At 50.8% G+C, this 21367-nt stretch overlaps 1 pseudogene across 1 annotated transcript; it reads left to right on the forward strand.

Moving 5' to 3' along the window:
* The first annotated feature begins 915 nt into the window (after positions 1 to 915).
* Positions 916 to 20959, forward strand: LOC127926012 (mitogen-activated protein kinase 6-like; annotated as a pseudogene). The gene is made up of 6 exons (XR_008123054.1): positions 916 to 1232; positions 12598 to 12742; positions 13575 to 13739; positions 14241 to 14436; positions 17511 to 17637; positions 17730 to 20959. The product of XR_008123054.1 is annotated as a mitogen-activated protein kinase 6-like (transcript).
* Positions 20960 to 21367: the final 408 nt, after the last annotated feature.

Here is a 21367-nt window from a genome sequence, read left to right on the forward strand (position 1 = left end):
GCTCCTAACACTGCAGACAGTGGAATGGGTGCTCCTAACACTGCAGACAGTGGAATGGGTCAGCTCCTAACACTGTAGACAGACGGGTCAGCTCCTAACACTGTAGACAGTGGAACGGGTCAGCTCTAACACTGTAGACAGTGGACGGGTCAGCTTCTAACACTGCAGACAGTGGAAAGGGTCAGCTCTAACACTGGGCAGACAGTGGAAGTGGAATGGGTCAGCTCCTAACACTGTAGACAGTGGATCGGGTCAGCTCCTAACACTGCAGACAGTGGAATGGGTCAGCTCTAACACTGCAGACAGTGGAATGGGTCAGCTCCTAACACTGTGGTGGGAACGGGTCAGCTCCTAACACTGCAGACAGTGGCTCTAACACTGCAGACAGTGGAACGGGTCAGCTCTAACACTGTAGACAGGCAGCTCTAACACTGCAGACAGTGGAATGGGTCAGCTCTAACACTGCAGACAGTGGAATGGGTCAGCTCCTAACACTGCAGACAGTGGAATGGGTCAGCTCCTAACACTGCAGACAGTGGAACGGGTCAGCTCCTAACACTGCAGACAGTGGAACGGGGTCAGCTCCTAACACTGCAGACAGTAGAATGGGTCAGCTCCTAACACTGCAGACAGTGGAACGGGGTCAGCTCCTAACACTGCAGACAGTAGGGGCGGGGGAGACTCCCCTTGCAGACAGTGGAACGGGTCAGTCACACTGCAACATCAAACTCTGCAGTCACACGACTTGGCCTGAGCAGAACAATACAAGTCACTTCCAATTGCTGGACTACGGCCCACTAGTTAGTGTTAAACAGGCAGCTTGTAAGTTACACTGCACACAGTCAGGAACACACAGACAACATGCAGGTGTATCTGCTCGTATGAGTTGATGTTAACACACCTTCCCTCTGCCAGGTATTTGAGACCCTTGGGCCCAGCGGTCGTCACCTAACAGAGGACATAGTCTCTCTGACAGAGGTGAACTCTGTGTACATCGTCCAGGAGTACATGGAGACAGACCTGTGTCAGCTCCTGGAGAGGGGTCTCCTCTCTGAGGATCACGCCAGACTCTTCATGTACCAGCTGCTGAGAGGCCTCAAGTACATCCACTCTGCCAACGTACTGCACAGAGACCTGAAGCCTGCCAACTTGTTCGTCAACACAGAGGACCTGGTGCTGAAGATAGGAGACTTTGGACTGGCCGGATCATGGATCCTCACTACTCACACAAGGTAAGAGGCTAGTTAAACTAACAGTCATTACTGTCTGTAATAACCATGTGATACCTGCCTAGCGTTCTGGCTTTATTGCCCAGAAACCAACTGGGCTAATCCCTCGGGTGACGCTATCAGCCTATCACCACACTACACCGCAGGGAAGTTAACAAGGAGGTATGGTAGTTCCTGAAGTCGCGCCTCCGTTTCCCTTCCCAGGGAAATGTTTTCCGCTGAGATAAGGACCCTGGGAACCAATATTTCCGTTGAGGGGTGGGACGCATCCACATCCTGCCCCGGTGCCGAGGACAAGAGTTTAGACTGTTGACCAGGCTGTGTGGTGTTGACCAGGCTGTGTGGTGCTGACCAGGCTGTGTGGTGCTGACCAGGCTGTGTGGTGTTGTCCAGGCTGTGTGTGGTGTTGTCCAGGCTGTGTGGTGTTGTCCAGGCTGTGTGGTGTTGTCCAGGCTGTGTGGTGTTGACCAGGCTGTCCAGGCTGTGTGGTGTTGTCCAGGGTGTGTGGTGTTGACCAGGCTGTGTGTTGACCGGGCTGTGTTGTCCAGGCTGTGTGGTGTTGACCAGGCTGTGTGGTGTTGTCCAGGCTGTGTGGTGCTGTCCAGGCTGTGTGGTGCTGACCAGGCTGTGTGGTGTTGACCAGGCTGTGTGGTGTTGTCCAGGCTGTGTGGTGTGGTGTCCAGGCTGTGTGGTGTTGTCCAGGCTGTCCAGGCTGTGTGGTGTTGACCAGGCTGTGTGGTGTTGACCAGGCTGTGTGGTGTTGACCAGGCTGTGTGGTGTTGACCAGGCTGTGTGGTGCTGTCCAGGTGTGTGCTGACAGGCTGTGTGGTGTGACCAGGCTGTGTGGTGTTGACCAGGCTGTGTGGTGCTGACCAGGCTGTGTGGTGCTGACCAGGCTGCCTGGTGCTGACCAGGCTGTGTGGTGTGACCAGGCTGTGTGGTGTTGACCAGGCTGTCAGGCTGTGGTGTTGACCAGGCTGGTGGTTGACCAGGCTGTGTGGTGTTGACCAGGCTGTCCAGGCTGTGTGGTGCTGTCCCAGGCTGTGTGGTGTTGACCAGGCTGTGTGGTGCTGACCAGGCTGTGTGGTGCTGACCAGGCTGTGTGGTGTTGTCCAGGCTGACCAGGCTGTGTGGTCCAGGCTGTGTGGTGTTGACCAGGCTGTGTGGTGTTGACCAGGCTGTCCAGGCTGTGTGGTGCTGACCAGCTGACCTGCTGTGGTGCTGACCAGGGCTGTGTGGTGTTGGCCAGGCTGTGTGGTGTTGACCAGGCTGTGTGGTGCTGACCAGGCTGTGTGGTGTTGACCAGGCTGTGTGGTGTTGACCAGGCTGTGTGGTGTTGACCAGGCTGTGTGTTGACCAGGGTGTTGACCAGGCTGTGTGGTGCTGACCAGGCTGTGTGGTGCTGACCAGGCTGTGTGGGTGCTGACCAGGCTGTGTGGTGTTGACCAGGCTGTGTGGTGCTGACCAGGCTGTGTGGGTGCTGACCAGGCTGTGTGGTGTTGACCAGGCTGTGTGGTGTTGACCAGGCTGTGTGGTGCTGACCAGGCTGACCAGGCTGTGTGGGTGCTGACCAGGCTGTGTGGTGCTGACCAGGCTGTGTGGTGCTGACCAGGCTGTGTGGTGTTGACCAGGCTGTGTGGTGCTGACCAGGCTGTGTGGTGCTGCCAGGCTGTGTGGTGTTGACCAGGCTGTGTGGTGTTGACCAGGCTGTGTGGTGCTGACCAGGCTGTGGACCAGGCTGTGGTGTTGACCAGGCTGTGTGGTGTTGACCAGGCTGTGTGGTGCTGACCAGGCTGTGTGGTGTTGACCAGGCTGTGTGGTGCTGACCAGGCTGTGTGACCAGGGTGCTGACCAGGCTGTGTGGTGTTGACCAGGCTGTGTGGTGCTGACCAGGCTGTGTGGTGCTGACCAGGCTGTGTGGTGCTGACCAGGCTGTGGTGTTGACCAGGCTGTGTGGTGTTGACCAGGCTGTGTGGTGTTGACCAGGCTGTGTGGTGCTGACCGGGCTGTGTGGTGTTGACCAGGCTGTGTGGTGCTGACCAGGCTGTGTGGTGTGACCAGGCTGTGGTGCTGACCAGGCTGTGTGGTGCTGACCAGGCTGTGTGTGTGGTGCTGACCAGGCTGTGTGGTGCTGACCAGGCTGTGTGGGTGCTGACCAGGCTGTGTGGGTGTTGACCAGGCTGTGTGGGTGCTGACCAGGCTGTGTGGTGCTGACCAGGCTGTGTGGTATATATTGTGCACCAGTCAGGCGTTCAAACTTCAGAGATGTGGAGATGAGGCTGATATGTCTGGCTCTGGGAGAATGTAGGTTGAGGTGTCTCTTTCCCCAGTCGTACACTGCTCTTCAGACAGGACTCTGAGGGGAGAGCAGGAGTCACAGACGAATGAAGAAAGGGGGTGAGGAGAGAGCTGAGGAGTGGAGTAGTCACCATGCAGCTACAGGTGTCTTAGATTAGTCATCACCGGGGCCTGTCTGGTGTGGGACTCGGCCCTCTCTCTGGCACAGCACAGGATTCACTCGGGACTTTTACAGTTAGCTAGGCCTCACACTTTCTCACACACTGCACAGCCCCGTGCCAGAGTCTTTTACAGCGAGGCCACAGCTTCACACACAACTCAGCCCAAAAGCAGCTGGTTTTAGTGGCTCATATCGCAGATCAAGTGTTGACTCGCTACTCTCCAATGACGCATCGCTAGAGAACACTCTCTTCTTTGAATAGCAATCGTGCTGGGGACACAGCAGGAAACTGGCATTTCCGTGTGTGTGTGTGTGTGTGTGTGTGTGTGTGTGTGTGTGTGTGTGTGTGTGTGTGTGTGTGTGCTACAGGTGCCTGTTTGAAGTTGGAGAGATTTTCTCACGATCTTCAGTCTCTAGCCAGACACCCCCTCCACATTCCGTCCTCTTCCTGCCTCTCCTCGCCCCTATAGCAGCTCTGTTCTGCTGTGTGTTTTCCCTTTCTAAGCAGGTTTTGTTTTGATGAGGTGGAGGCAAGGGACCGGCCTATTGAAAAGACCCTCTGCTGATGTCAACTCTTTTTGTATTTCCGTGGACTGCAGAAGCTTGTGTGTGTGTGTGTGTGTGTGTGTGTACATGCTTCTCTCTCCAGAGGATCACGGCCATTTGGTGTCGCATTCCATGTACCATCCAGAGAGCCTGGACACACACACAGCCTGAGTGGACGGGGGGGACAACCACTTGACTCACGTGCCCCTGCCTGCCCAAGCTGCCCTGCTGTTGGGGTAGCTGGCTGGCCCTGCCTCTCTGCATGCTATTTGTACAGCTCACTCTGTCTAAATAAAGAACCAGCCCATTTGCAGCAACTAACCTTGGTCTCTGTCGGGACACTGGCAAGAACTTGCACACGTCTCAATGTATAGATATTCTATAGTGTCTATATAGATGCTATATTTGAGCAATATGGCCCGAGGGGGTGTGGTGTATGGCACGACGTAATGCCTGGATACAGCCCTCGGCCGTGGTATATCGGTCATATACCACAAACCCCGAGGTGCCTTATTGCTGTTAGAACCTGGTTACTAATGTAATTAGGGCAGTAAAAATGTATGTTTTGTCATACCTGTGGTATACGGTCTGATATAACACGGCTGTTAGCCAATCAGCATCCAGTTTATAATAATATATCTTATATATCTTCAGACCAGAGACTGATTGGCTTAGTTACTGATTCCATGTGGGCCCTGTGTTGTACTTAGTATGACCAGAGATGGGCCCTGATTGGCTTAGTATGACCAGAGATGGGCCCTGATTGGCTTAGTATGACCAGAGATGGGCCCAGATTGGCTTAGTATGACCAGAGATGGGCCCTGATTAGTATGACCAGAGATGGGCCCTGATTGGCTTAGTATGACCAGAGATGGGCCCTGATTGGCTTAATATGACCAGAGATGGGCCCTGATTGGCTTAATATGACCAGAGATGGGCCCTGATTGGCTTAATATGACCAGAGATGGGCCCTGATTGGCTTAATATGACCAGAGATGGCCCTGATTAATATGGCCACCATTTGTCTCTGATTGGGTTTAGGTGATTGGGTTCTTATGGAGATTACATTGTCTGTTTCTCAAACTTCCTTTAGGCTCTATTGAAGTTTTCTGAATTTGTCCCATCCCCCCACCCTTAGAAATATTCTGAACTCTGCTAGAGGATTGGGTGGTTCTGTATGTTGAGGGGTTTGTGTGAGAGCCTGTTGTGTGCAGAGTTTCTCAGAGCCTCCTCAGCCTGCTTCTGTGGGACCTGCAGCAGTCAAACACCCAGTGGCCCACCACCAAGAATGTCTGGAATTCACGTGCAGGCAGGAATCAAGCATCCTGTGCATTTCCCTCCCAGTCAGTCAATCATTCCTTTGTCCTGCCTATCGTGGGAGCCTTTCTCCAAGCCTAGAGCTGCTCTCAAGCTGCTAACGTAGCATAATCATGCCTTGAGGTTAAGCAGGGAACGTGGCTGAGCTGTTACAACCAGTGTTAGTTTAGCATTTAGCTTAGCGTGCCCTTGGGCTTACTAGACGCATTGGGTTCGGCAAAAGCATTGCATTTGCGTCCGTTAGCATTAGCAATAGCATCCCTTTTTCGGCTTGGCACAGTGAGCATGGCAGGGACTCGACCGGGACCAGAGTGAGCTAGCTTAGCAGTTAGCTTAGCTTAAGTGTGCCCTTCAGTGAAGCAGGTCAAGGGTCATGGCTGTGTTGACTAGCATTAGCTGAGTGATATGACATCTGCTCAGTGAGGCAACTTGACCTCCTATTTTACAAGATGTAATCCAACCCTGAAGATTTCTTAATGCAAAATGGCCTTGACATACATACTGAGGGTTTGTTTATCGGAATATAAAACGTTTTATTGAACCCAGTTTTGTTCTAGGAAGTTAGATCAAATGAAGACAATAACATGCCGGTCTTTACATGTGAGCAACAAGTGGTTTAAGGGGTGTTTTTTTTTATTTTTTTTATTAACCAAGTAAGTTAGTCATTTTCCAAACAAGTGGTTTTCATCTAAAACCCTGAAAAGACGTCGGTGTGAATGAGACGTATATCTCCTAAACACCCTCCAGGCCTGTGTGTCAATATGAAGAAACAGCAGACTGGTAGGTTTGCAGATGGTCGCTGCTCTTGATGTGCAGGTGTACATTTCCTGGAATGTTATAAGGAGAGAGGAGGGGGGCTGAGACGGGGGAGGGGGCTGAGACTGGGGAAGATGGGGGCTGAGACAGGGGGGAGGAAGGGAAAAATGTGGGGGGGCTGAGGGGGATGGGGGAGGAAGGGAAAGATAGAGGGGAGAGAACGTCATTCCACCACCACACATGCTTCCTGCTGTAGCTCGGATCACTCCACCACAGTCCTCCTCCCATGACACACATACTCACGTTGACCCAATTACCCAGCTATAGCAACACACACACACACACACACAGTCCTCTTGGCTCACCGCTTCCACTCCAAGGTTCACAAGGTTTTTAAAACGGCAGGGAAAAACTTACTTGAGTCGTGTGTATTCGCCTTTTATAAGCAGAGCAACAGCTCTAAAAGAAACCATTCTACATGCCTAACACATCTCCTGGGGATTAAAGCTGTGTGTATAAATCCATGCCTAACACACATCTCCTGGGGATTAAAGCTGTGTGTATAAATCCATGCCTAACACACATCTCCTGGGGATTAAAGCTGTGTGTATAAATCCATGCCTAACACACATCTCCTGGGGATTAAAGCTGTGTGTATAAATCCATGCCTAACACATCTCCTGGGGATTAAAGCTGTGTGTATATATATATATATATATATATATATATATATATATATATATATATATATATCCTATATATATATAATGTATAATATATATAATAATATATGACATATATATATATCCTGGGGATTAAAGCTATATATATAATAATGACATGCCTAACACACATCTCCTGGGGATTAAAGCTGTGTGTAAATGGCATATATTATTACACATCTCCTGGGGATTAAAGCTGTGTGTATAATGACATGCCTAACACACATCTCCTGGGGATTAAAGCTGTGTGTATGTGTGTGTGTGTATATATAAAGCCAGTCAGTGTGTGTGTATAGCTAGCTTCGTGTGGTTCTCTGAGGAAAGCTAGCCACTAATCCTCTGTCACCAGGTTCTCTGAGACAACCCTATAGTACTCTACAACTGCTGCCTTCCTCTCCTTCCTCTTATTTTCCTCCTCCCTTCCTCTTCATCCTCCCTCTCTTCCCTTCCTCTCCCCTCCCCCCCCCCCCCTTCCTTCCACTGAGGTGTTAGCCACCCATCTGAGACAGAAATATATTATGTATTTTGTTTTCGAAACCACATTGCACAAATGAATCTAAAGTAAAAATGTAAACTATTGTACCCAGAAAAATGCTTTACATAGAGAACCATAGCAGCATGGCTGTTCTTCCTGTCATGAATGGAAGACCCACTGGCAGTGAGAACAGCACAGTGCTCAGTGAGTGGAAACAGGCTCTTCTCTCTGTCTCACACTGGGCTAGATAACACGGCCTCTCTGACTGTTACAAACCTGTGGCTTTGGTCTGGTCTGGACAAATGTGTGTGTGTGTGTGTGTGTGTGTGTGTGTGTGTGTGTGTGTGTGTGTGTGTGTGTGTGTGTGTGTGTGTGTGTGTGTGAATTCTCATGAAATGAGTTAGACAATTAGTTAGAATGTTCACTTGTTGTAATCTGCTGTGGATTCTCAGAACCTCTTTCATTCTAGACTTCTTATGCAACATTACAGGCAGTCTACCATGCTGGTTGTTGCCAAATCTCTGACTACAGTCGTCTTGACTGCTGGGAACTGCTTGGAGTTTCCTCATTTGTGATAGTGTATTGACTGATTTCATGACATTCTGCTGGCTGGTTGGCTGGCTGGTTTTCTAACTGCTCCTTCAGTTGCTTAAAAGCTGCTGATGCAAGAGCGACATCTACCCATTTCTAAATATATCCACCCAGCCAACCGGGCCCTGGTGTTGCTTAGAATATCCACCAGGTTTTGTTAAGTAGATCATTTCTCCTGTCTCTACATCTAGATCATTCTGTCATTCAACCTAGATCATTTCCAGTTGGTGCACATGTCTCTTGGCCCGCTAGCTGAGCCTTGTTGTCTCTTGGTCCGCTAGCTGAGCCTTGTTGTCCCTTGGCCCGCTAGCTGAGTCTTGTTGTCCCTTGGCCCGCGAGCTGAGCCTTGTTGTCTCTTGGCCCGCTAGCTGAGCCTTGTTGTCTCTTGGCCCGCTAGCTGAGCCTTGTTGTCCCTTGGTCCGCTAGCAGAGCCTTGTTGTCCCTTGGCCCGCTAGCTGAGCCTTGTTGGCCCGCTAGCTGAGCCTTGTTGGCCCGCTAGCTGAGCCTTGTTGGCCCACTAGCTGAGCCTTGTTGGCCCACTAGCTGAGCCTTGTTGGCCCACTAGCTGAGCCTTGTTGGCCCGCTAGCTGAGCCTTGTTGGCCCGCTAACTGAGCCTTGTTGGCTAGCTTAGCCTTGTTGGCCCGCTAGCTGAGCCTTGTTGGCCCGCTAGCTGAGCCTTGTTGGCCCGCTAGCTGAGCCTTGTTGGCCCGCTAGCTGAGCCTTGTTGGCCCACTAGCTTAGCCTTGTTGGACCGCTAGCTGAGCCTTGTTGGCCCGCTAGCTTAGCCTTGTTGGCCCACTAGCTGAGCCTTGTTGGCCCGCTAGCTTAGCCTTGTTGGCCCGCTAGCTGAGCCTTGTTGGCCCGCTAGCTGAGCCTTGTTGGCCCGCTAGCTGAGCCTTGTTGGCCCGCTAGCTGAGCCTTGTTGGCCCGCTAGCTGAGCCTTGTTGGCCCGCTAGCTGAGCCTTGTTGGCCCGCTAGCTGAGCCTTGTTGGCCCGCTAGCTGAGCCTTGTTGGCCCGCTAGCTGAGCCTTGTTGGCCCGCTAGCTGAGCCTTGTTATGAGCTGAAGACATTAGGCTGCTTAGTATGGGACTATCCTACCTGAGCTAATTCATTGATTTATTGGTATGTCCATAATAAAGGAGGCCATGGTTACAGACTGGTGTTCATTACATTTAGAAGGTCAACACAACTTGTGTGCTTCTCAAAATTGTATAATGATACACACAGGGTGTGTGTGTGTGTGTGTGTGAGCCTTTTTTTTTTTTTACCTTTATTTAACCAGGCAAGTCAGTTAAGAACATGTTCTTATTTTCAATGACGGCCTGGGAACAGTGGGTTAACTGCCTGTTCAGGGGCAGAACGACAGATTTGTACCTTGTCAGCTCGGGGGTTTGAACTCGCAACCTTCCAGTTACTAGTCCAACGCTCTAACCACTAGGCTACTCTAGCGACAGAGACCGAAACAGCCAGTTCACCACTCTGACGTAGCAGGGAACCAAACAGAAGCAAATGGAACACAACGGGGAGGGGCCTACCTGAATTTGTCCAATAGAAACTGGTTTTCGTTGCAAAATGTTTTCCAGTTGGATTAAATGGTTTCAGTTGTGAAATGTTTTTCGACTAATGATTTCTCCCCAGGTCAGAGGGTGTTGTTTTACCACTGTAACACACACACACACACACACACACACACACACACACACACACACACACACACACACACACACACACACACACACACACACACACACACACACACACAGCATGGGACCTTGTGGGGATCTAGAATTGATTTCCATTCAAAATCCTATTTTCCCTAACGGCTAACCCTTAAGCTTAAAATAGCCCTTGTCCTTGTGGGTGTGATCTTGTTTTACTGTCCTTGTGGGGACTTTTGAGGATGGAAAAACAAGACGGGGCACTGGTTTGGTGGGTGCCTTTTGTGTTACAGGGCCTGAGGGCAGACTGGCAGGCAGCGTATTGTTGCTGACTCTACTGTCCCGGAAGTACAGATTGTTGTGTGTGAGGCAGGGGGATTATCCTGCTTTCTGTGGCTGCTGACTGGGCCTGTGTATGTCTCCTCGCTCTTTCTCTCACTGTTTGTGCGGCAAAGGGGCCAGAGGCTGTAGGGGCCAGAGGCTGTAGGGGCCAGAGGCTGTAGGGGCCAGAGGCTGTAGGGGCCAGAGGCTGTAGGGGCCAGAGGCTGTAGGGGCCAGAGGCTGTAGGGGCCAGAGGCTGTAGGGGCCAGAGGCTGTAGGGGCCAGAGGCTGTAGGGGCCAGAGGCTGTAGGGGCCAGGCGCGAGAGGCTGTAGGTGGAGGAGTGAGTGAGTGAGTGAGTGAGTGAGTGAGTGGGATTGAGCTCTGGGACAAACGTACGTGTATCTCCTGCCGTCACTGAGGATACTGCAGGCAGGTCTAATGTGACAGGGCCCGAGCAGAGCTCTAGTAGCTTTGATCTACCAGGGTGGGTGACTGGCTGCTGGGTAACTCAAACAAACAGCAACGGCGGCTGTCTCCCAAATGGCAGCCTATTCCCTTTACAGTGCACTACTGTTGACCAGGGTCCATGTAGGGAATAGGGAGCGGTAGGGCTTTACAGTGCACTACTGTTGACCAGGGTCCATGTAGGGAATAGGTGAAGTTGACCAGTCCAGGGCTTTACAGTGCACTACTGTTGACCAGGGTCCAGGTGAGTGGAAGTTGAGGGAATTGTAGTTGTAGGGCTTTACAGTGCACTACTGTTGACCAGGGTCCATTGTAGGGCTTTACAGTGCACTACTGTTGAGGGTCCCTTTACAGTGCACTACTGTTGACCAGGGTCCATTGTAGGGCTTTACAGTGCACTACTGTTGACCAGGGTCCATTGTAGGGCTTTACAGTGCACTACTGTTGACCAGGGTCCATTGTAGGGCTTTACAGTGCACTACTGTTGACCAGGGTCCATTGTAGGGCTTTACAGTGCACTACTGTTGACCAGGGTCCATTGTAGGGCTTTACAGTGCACTACTGTTGACCAGGGTCCATTGTAGGGCTTTACAGTGCACTACTGTTGACCAGGGTCCATGTAGGGAGCTGTAGGGCTTTACAGTGCACTACTGTTGACCAGGGTCCATGTAGGGAGCGGTAGGGCTTTACAGTGCACTACTGTTGATACAGCTTTGATGAGTCTCTGCTTCTCAACCATTAAGAGGTCGTTAGCAGAATGTAGTTAACAGGATCAATGGTGCTTTTGAAGTCTATACAGACCTGGAGAGAGACCACGCACGCACGCACGCACGCACGCACGCACGCACGCACGCACGCACGCACGCACGCACACACACACAGTAGGATGACAACTGTTTCATTCATTGAAATAAACTAGTAACCTATAGGTCTGTGGTTTAGGTGTATCTCATAAGAGCTGATAAACCGGTTTCAGTCACATTCTGTTTATTCATTCTGAACACACACAGAGCGAGAAAGAGGGGTTGAGTCATTCTGAACAGGGAGAGGGGTTGAGTCATTCTGAACAGGGAGAGGGGTGGAGTCATTCTGAACAGGGAGATTGGAGTCATTTGAGTCATTCTGAACAGGGAGAGGGGTCCATTCTGAACAGGGAGAGGGGTGGAGTCATTCTGAACAGGGAGAGGGGTGGAGTCATTCTGAACAGGGAGAGGGGTGGAGTCATTCTGAACAGGGAGAGGGGTGGAGTCATTCTGAACAGGGAGAGGGGTGGAGTCATTCTGAACAGGGAGAGGGGTGGAGTCATTCTGAACAGGGAGAGGGGTGGAGTCATTCTGAACAGGGAGAGGGGTGGAGTCATTCTGAACAGGGAGAGGGGTGGAGTCATTCTGAACAGGGAGAGGGGTGGAGTCATTCTGAACAGGGAGGAGAGGGGTGGGTCATTCTGAACAGTGGAGAGGGGTGGAGTCATTCTGAGAGAGGGGTGGAGTCATTCTGAACAGGGAGAGGGTTAGAGTCATTCTGAACAGGGAGAGGGGTTGAGTCATTCTGAACAGAGGAGAGGGGTGGAGTCATTCTGAACAGGAGAGGGGTGGAGTCATTCTGAACAGGGAGAGGGGTGGAGTCATTCTGAACAGGGGAAGGGGTGGAGTCATTCTGAACAGGGAGAGGGGTGGAGTCATTCTGAACAGGGAGAGGGGTGGAGTCATTCTGAACAGGGAGAGGGGTGAGTCATTCTGAACAGGGAGAGGGGTGGAGTCATTCTGAACAGGGAGAGGGGTGGAGTCATTCTGAACAGGGAGAGGGGTGGAGTCATTCTGAACAGGGAGAGGGGTTGAGTCATTCTGGAACAGGGAGAGGGTTGAGTCATTCTGAACAGGGAGAGGGGTGGAGTCATTCTGAACAGGAGAGGGGTTGAGTCATTCTGGAGAGAGAGGGAGGGGTCCTATGAATTCAGCTTTATCAGGCTCTTGCTCCCGTTCAACTCTTAGTGTGCACTTCTCACTAAAGAAGTATTAACTCACCCTCCCCTCTTCCTCTCTGCGTCCTCCTCCAGGGTCATCTTTCTGAGGGCTTGGTGACTAAATGGTACCGGTCTCCTCGCCTGCTGCTCTCTCCTAACAACTACACCAAGGCCATTGACATGTGGGCTGCCGGATGCATCTTCACCGAGATGCTCACCGGGAAAACGCTCTTCGCAGGTCAGTCAAGCACAGACTCACACGGGTGACCGGTGAGGCAGGTTCACTTGTGCCACTGAACCGCAGGGCAGAAATGTAGGCCACAGGCTTCATGGCACGTGGGTTCTGGCAGAGCTCACACTCTCTGACATGGTGTGACTGATATGGGGCAGACAGTTTTAAGTGGTGCCACGGGGGGGGGTTTGGATATGGAGCTGCTTGTCTATATCAGTGTTAACTCTGGGGGGGTGTAACCTTGAAAGTTAGCTTGCTAACTGAAGTAACCTGAGAGTTGGCTAGCTAGCCTGAGGTAACCTGGGGAGTTGGCTAGCTAACCTGAGGTAACCTTGAAAGTTAGCTTGCTAACTGAGGTAACCTGGAGAGTTGGCTAGCTAAACTGAGGTAACCTTGAAAGTTAGCTAGCTAAACTGAGGTAACCTGGGTAGAGAGTAACCTGGAGAGTGGGGTAGCTAAACTGAGGTAACCTGGAGAGTGGGGTAGCTAAACTGAGGTAACCTGGAGAGTGGGGTAGCTAAACTGAGGTAACCTGGAGAGTGGGGTAGCTAAACTGAGGTAACCTGGAGAGTTGGCTAGCTAAACTGAGGTAACCTGGAGAGTTGGCTAGCTAAACTGACTGAATCTTATGCTTAGTGACCAGACAGAGAAGCATCAGGTCCTGTTTTTAGAGTCTTTGGCATCACTCACTCGACCGAGGATCGAACCCCTCCACCCCCCTTCAACCTTTCAATCTCAGGATGGACACAAACCACAAGGCCACTGAGTTGGTGGTCTGACAGTTGGGTGTAAACGAACCCTGTGTTTTTAACCCTGTGTTGAACCGGTGTTCTTGCAGGAGCCCATGAACTGGAGCAGATGCAGCTGATCCTGGAGTCCATCCCTGTGCTGAGAGAAGAGGACAGGCAGGAGTTACACAGTGTTATCCCCGTCTTCATACACGGTGACATGTCCCAGCCGCACAACCCACTGGCCAAGCTACTGCCCGACGTCAGCCCACAGGGTGAGTCTAGACTCGCACTCGTGTAGACACATACACAGTGACATGTCCCAGCCACACAACCCACTGGCCAAGCTACTGGCCAAGCTACTGGCCAACCCACTGGCCAACCCACTGGCCAAGCTACTGGCCAACCCACTGGCCAAGCTACTGGCCAAGCTACTGGCCAAGCTACTGGCCAAGCTACTGGCCAACCCACTGGCCAAGCTACTGGCCAACCCACTGGCCAAGCTACTGGCCAAGCTACTGGCCAACCCACTGGCCAAGCTATAGGCCAACCCAAGCTACTGCCCAAGCTACTGCCCGACGTCAGCCCACAGCGTGAGTCTAGACACACAGTCACACTCGTGACGTACACACACACCCACGCCACGCCGCACTGGACAAACTGATGCCTGACATACCACCAGGTGAACACACACAAACTAACACACTCCTATTCTATACCATATTGGCCCGTACACGCCACACTGCACCATGGTAAATGCGCCTCTTCCCTTCCAGCCCTGGATTTCCTGCAAAAGATCCTGACCTTTAACCCCATGGACCGTCTGACAGCAGAAGAAGCCCTAGCCCACCCTTACATGTCTGACTACTCCTTCCCCCTGGACGAACCCGTCTCGCTGCACCCCTTCCACATAGAGGATGAGGTGGATGATATCTTACTGATGGACCAGGGTCACAGCCACACCTGGGACAGGTACATGGAGACGTACTGTAGTCTACATACACACACTGGGGTTCCATGGAGACGTACTGTAGTCTACATACACACACTGGGGTTCCATGGAGACGTACTGTAGTCTACATACACACACTGGGGTTCCATGGAGATGCACTGTAGTCTACATACACACACTGGGGTTCCATGGAGACGCACTGTAGTCTACATACACACACTGGGGTACATGGAGATGCACTGTAGTCTACATACACACACTGGGGTACATGGAGATGCACTGTAGTCTACATACACACACTGGGGTACATGGAGATGCACTGTAGTCTACATACACACACTGGGTTCCATGGAGACGTACTGTAGTCTACATACACACACTGGGTTCCATGGAGACGTACTGTAGTCTACATACACACACTGGGTTCCATGGAGATGCACTGTAGTCTACATACACACACTGGGGTACATGGAGATGCACTGTAGTCTACATACACACACTGGGGTACATGGAGATGCACTGTAGTCTACATACACACACTGGGGTACATGGAGATGCACTGTAGTCTACATACACACACTGGGGTACATGGAGACCCACTGTAGTCTACATACACACACTGGGGTACATGGAGATGCACTGTAGTCTACATACACACACTGGGGTACATGGAGATGCACTGTAGTCTACATACACACACTGGGGTACATGGAGATGCACTGTAGTCTACATACACACACTGGGGTACATGGAGATGCACTGTAGTCTACATACACACACTGGGGTACATGGAGATGCACTGTAGTCTACATACACACACTGGGGTACATGGAGATGCACTGTAGTCTACATACACACACTGGGGTACATGGAGATGCACTGTACATACACACACTGGGGTACATGGAGACGTACTGTAGTCTACATACACACACTGGGTTCCATGGAGACGTACTGTAGTCTACATACACACACTGGGGTACATGGAGATGCACTGTAGTCTACATACACACACTGGGTTCCATGGAGACGTACTGTAGTCTACATACACACACTGGGTTCCATGGAGACGTACTGTAGTCTACATACACACACTGGGTTCCATGGAGACGCACTGTAGTCTACATACACACACTGGGGCATGGAGATGCACTGTAGTCTACATACACACACTGGGTTCCATGGAGACGTACTGTAGTCTACATACACACACTGGGTTCCATGGAGATGCACTGTAGTCTACATACACACACTGGGTTACATGGAGATGCACTGTAGTCTACATACACACACTGGGTTCCATGGAGACGTACTGTAGTCTACATACACACACTGGGTTCCATGGAGACGTACTGTAGTCTACATACACACACTGGGGTACATGGAGATGCACTGTAGTCTACATACACACACTGGGGTACATGGAGATGCACTGTAGTCTACATACACACACTGGGTCACATGGAGATGCACTGTAGTCTACATATACACACACTGGGTTCCATGGAGACGCACTGTAGTCTACATACACACACTGGGGTACATGGAGATGCACTGTAGTCTACATACACACACTGGGGTACATGGAGATGCACTGTAGTCTACATACACACACTGGGTTCCATGGAGACGCACTGTAGTCTACATACACACACTGGGGTACATGGAGATGCACTGTAGTCTACATACACACACTGGGGTACATGGAGATGCACTGTAGTCTACATACACACACTGGATTTCCATGGAGATGACTGTAGTCTACTACACACACTGGGGTACATGGAGATGCACTGTAGTCCATACACACACTGGGGTACATGGAGATGCACTGTAGTCTACATACACACACTGGGGTACATGGAGATGCACTGTAGTCTACATACACACACTGGGGTACATGGAGATGCACTGTAGTCTACATACACACACTGGGGTACATGGAGATGCACTGTAGTCTACATACACACACTGGGGTACATGGAGATGCACTGTAGTCTACATACACACACTGGGGTACATGGAGATGCACTGTAGTCTACATACACACACTGGGGTACATGGAGATGCACTGTAGTCTACATACACACTGGGGTACATAGTCTACATACACACACACTGGGGTACATGGAGATGCACTGTAGTCTACATACACACACTGGGGTACATGGAGATGCACTGTAGTCTACATACACACACTGGGGTACATGGAGATGCACTGTAGTCTACATACATGGAGATGCACTGTAGTCTACATACACACACTGGGGTACATGGAGATGCACTGTAGTCTACATACACACACTGGGGTACATGGAGATGCACTGTAGTCTACATACACACACTGGGGTACATGGAGATGCACTGTAGTCTACATACACACACTGGGGTACATGGAGATGCACTGTAGTCTACATACACACACTGGGGTACATGGAGATGCACTGTAGTCTACATACACACACTGGGGTACATGGAGATGCACTGTAGTCTACATACACACACTGGGGTACATGGAGATGCACTGTAGTCTACATACACACACTGGGGTTACATGGAGATGCACTGTAGTCTACATACACACACTGGGGTACATGGAGATGCACTGTAGTCTACATACACACACTGGGGTACATGGAGATGCACTGTAGTCTACATACACACACTGGGGTACATGGAGATGCACTGTAGTCTACATACACACACTGGGGTACATGGAGATGCACTGTAGTCTACATACACACACTGGGGTACATGGAGATGTACTGTAGTCTACATACACACACTGGGGTACATGGAGATGCACTGTAGTCTACATACACACACTGGGGTACATGGAGATGCACTGTAGTCTACATACACACACTGGGGTACATGGAGATGTACTGTAGTCTACATACACACACTGGGGTACATGGAGATGCACTGTAGTCTACATACACACACTGGGGTACATGGAGATGTACTGTAGTCTACATACACACACTGGGTTCCATAGCTAGTTAGTTATAGAAGAGGGTTTCTTTTACTGTGGAGGTCAGACTCAGGGGTTTGTGCTTTGGGTTGTCTTAACCCTTCATCTCCCTCCACCCAGCAGGTACCGTGACAGCCAGCTTTCAGAAGGGGACTGGCACCTCCACACCCACAGCATTCTGGACACTGACGAGGTACAGGTGGACCCTCGGGCTCTGTCTGACCAAACTGACGAGGAGGAGGTTCAGGTACGGAGAGAAACACACACACACACACACACACACACACACACACACACCTTAAGTCACCACCCTAACCCCTGCCCCTCCTACCCCTCCAGGTGGACCCTCGTAAGTATGCAGACGGAGACCGGGAGTTCCTGGACGGTCCTTCCTACGGCTACTCCTCCCTCTTCACTCCCGAACGCTCGTGGCCCGACCCCGATGACGAACACTTCGACCTTCACCACGAGAACAAGTACTGTGACCTGGAGTGTTCCCACACCTGTAACTACAAGGTGGTGTCTCCGTCCTACCTGGATAACCTGATCTGGAGGGACAGCGAGGTCAACCACTACTACGAGCCCAAGCTCATTATAGATCTGTCCAACTGGAAGGAGCAGCAGAGTAAAGAGAAACAGGCTCAGGCTGCAGGCAGAGACAAGGAGCACAAGGCCCAGAAGAGCAAGTGTGAGAAGAACGGCCTGGTGAAGGCTCAGATGGTTCTACAGGTAGAGAAGGGCCCGGTGGAGAAGGACTCCCAGCAAGAGAAGAACCAGACCCAGACTACTCAACAGAATCAAGGCTTTGACTTTGACTCCTTCATCGCCGGCACCATCAAACTGAGCCTGCGAACTGAGCCCAGCGACGTGGGACTCCTGGGGGACGTGGGCCTCCTGAGCGAGGTGGGAGTGGGCCTCCTGAGCGAGGTGGGCCTCCTGAACGAGCTCAACTCCTCTGTGTCCCAGCTGGAGGCTCCGCGGTCAGGCTCCATGTCCAAAACCATCAGCCAGGAGAAGGAGGAGAAGTGCCTGGTGAACTTTGCTCAGGTCAGCATCACCGTGGGGACCGCTGGGCCTGGGGTGCGTCCCGCACACCCCTGGGAGAGCTTCGGAGGAGGGGAGAGGGTGGAGGAGCGGAGAGGTGGGTGTCTGATGGACGGGGCGGGGCGCTGGGACGTTGGGAAAGAAGAGCAGCTCCAGAAGGAAAGCTGCTACACCAGCTACCTGGACAGACTGTTCAGCAGGAAGGACGAGGGCAGCGGGGAGAGTGCTGCTAGCGCCGCCGACACCCCAGAACCTGAGCCCTCGGATGTGGGAGTGGAGAGGGAACGGGACGAGGCGGGCTTCCTGGCGCGGAGTGGAGAAATCATGTTTAACATGCAGCTGGACTCTCTGGCGCTGCCGGGATTCGATGCTACGACCGACGTGCCGGTCAAATCCATCCAGGCCTCCCTCGCTCCCTCCACGGTCAAATGCTCGCCTCAGATCGCCCACACAACCTACAGCAGCTTCTTCAAGCATCTGAATTAAAAAAAACAAATGATACCCCATACCATGTTCCTCACAGTGCGAGATCTCTAGGCTGGTTCTGTTCTGTTGTCCTTGTATTTGATTTCATTATGATAGTGATGTTATTTTACTTGAATCATTTCATACCAGATCGTATGGCTCCTTTTTTTTTAAATTTTTTTTTTTTTAAATATCAACTTTTATTTTGTATTATTTGTTTTGTTTGTTTTGTTGTTGTAGGAGTTAAAGGTAAAATAGACTGGGCTGAAAAGTTGCCAGCAGATCAAACATCACAGTTATTACCTCCGGGGTCACTGACCCCCTACCTGAGTCGATCTCCCCAATTCTCCCTCAGCATTCACCAACTGGCAGCATTTACACTGCACACTGAGTACTGGAGACTAGAAGGAGAGGAGACAAGGAATGGGGAAGAGAGAAGGAAGGTGGAGAATTGGACAGTGGGAGATATATGGAGGGATATGAGAAGTGGTGCGATGCTAAGCAGAACAGCCCTGTTGATCCTGCAGCCTTTTTCCCCCTGAGCTCATCACTGATCTAAGACCTGTGGCTGAATAAGTGAAAGGAAGGTTTGCACCCTATCACTTAAACCAATCAGACCCTCTCCGATCAGTCATGTGGTCAACACAGGAAGAGGTGTATAGAAATCACAGCTTTGTATCTGTGCCATTCTGGTGTCTGTGACAGCATGGCCAGTGCCATTGAGGCTATCTCCATTTTAAAGTACTCTATTTTCTTCTTCTTTTGATGTTTGAAGAGTGTCTAACGCTAATATTGTTGACTTTACCGCCACCTGCAGTCTTCGAGTCTTGAAACCAAATCGTGTTATTAATTTAGTGGCCACTAGATGGCGGTCATATAGCTTAAAGCCATTTACAAACTAGGCAAACCAATTTGAAGAAGACAAATGCTCTGCTGATCGCTCCCAACCCATAGGAATCCCCACCCAGTTCAATACTTTAAAATGGTGGAAGCCCTCAATGGAAATGTCCAATGCAAAAACAGGTTATTTCCAAGTAATGATCTCTACATCTCCATGGGAGGAAGGATAAATATCTTAACAGAGCCAATGTGAGAAGATGGGAGGGCATTGTGAACTAAAGGAGAGAGGTGTATTGTGGGAGACGTAGTCATGCTGACATCACAATCGCTGTAGGTCTTTTCACTAGGGAGGGGGGGACAGGCTTTTCTTTAAAAAAAAAATTAAAAAGAGGTTTTATTTGAAAATGTACTTTAATTATTTTTACCAAGTGTTTTAATTTATTTCTGTATAATATCCCAAAAGAGGCTTCCTGAAACCCCCTCATTTCATACTGTAGTTTGTTTGACACATGATGCCAGCAGCGAACCATTACTCCTGGACCTTTTGTGAATGTGTTATCTACCTCAAGGTAACAGCAGCGAGAGACATTCGAAGCCGCACTAGTGCTTTACACACACACACACCACACACACACTACCATCCTCATACACACACACCACACACACACTACCATCCTCATACACACACAACACACACTACCATCCTCATACACACACACAACACACACTACCATCCTCATACACACACACACACACGCGCGCACTACCATCCTCATACACACACACACCACACACACTACCATCCTCATACACACCACACACACTACCATCCTCATACACACCACACACACTACCATCCTCATACACACACCACACACACACTACCATCCTCATACACACACCACACACACACTACCATCCTCATACACACACCACACACACACTACCATCCTCATACACAACACACAGTACCATCCTCATACACACACACTCTCTCACTACCATCCTCATACACACACACACACAACACATACTACCATCCTCATACACACACACACACACACACACAACACACACTACCATCTTCATACACACACACACGCACTCTCACTACCATCCTCATACACACACACACGCACTCTCTCACTACCATCCTCATACACACACACACGCACTCTCTCACTACCATCCTCATACACACACACACACTCTCTCACTACCATCCTCATACACATTGCATTGACATAGTGACCTTCTCTTCTGTTTTGACAGTCCGTGTTTCCATTATTTATTTCTAGCAGATATTTATTTGAACGAGACAACGTGTTATTTCAATGTAACTGTTCTGGACACCGAGGCGTTGGACGGGGGGACGACACGGGGGACTCTCGGGGGGACGGGGGGTGAGATGGAAGGACATCCCATTCTTCAATGTAACTGTTCTGGACAACTGTTCTGGACACCGAGGCGTTGGACGCAGAGGGACTGGGGGGAGTGAGATGGAAGGACATCCCATTCTTCAATGTAACTGTTCTGGACACCGAGGCGTTGGACGAGAGGGACGGGGGGGGGGAGTGAGATGGAAGGACATCCCATTCTTCAATGTAACTGTTCTGGACACCGAGGCG

Source organism: Oncorhynchus keta, unplaced genomic scaffold, assembly GCF_023373465.1.
Source record: "Oncorhynchus keta strain PuntledgeMale-10-30-2019 unplaced genomic scaffold, Oket_V2 Un_contig_6604_pilon_pilon, whole genome shotgun sequence".
NCBI lineage: Eukaryota > Metazoa > Chordata > Actinopteri > Salmoniformes > Salmonidae > Oncorhynchus > Oncorhynchus keta.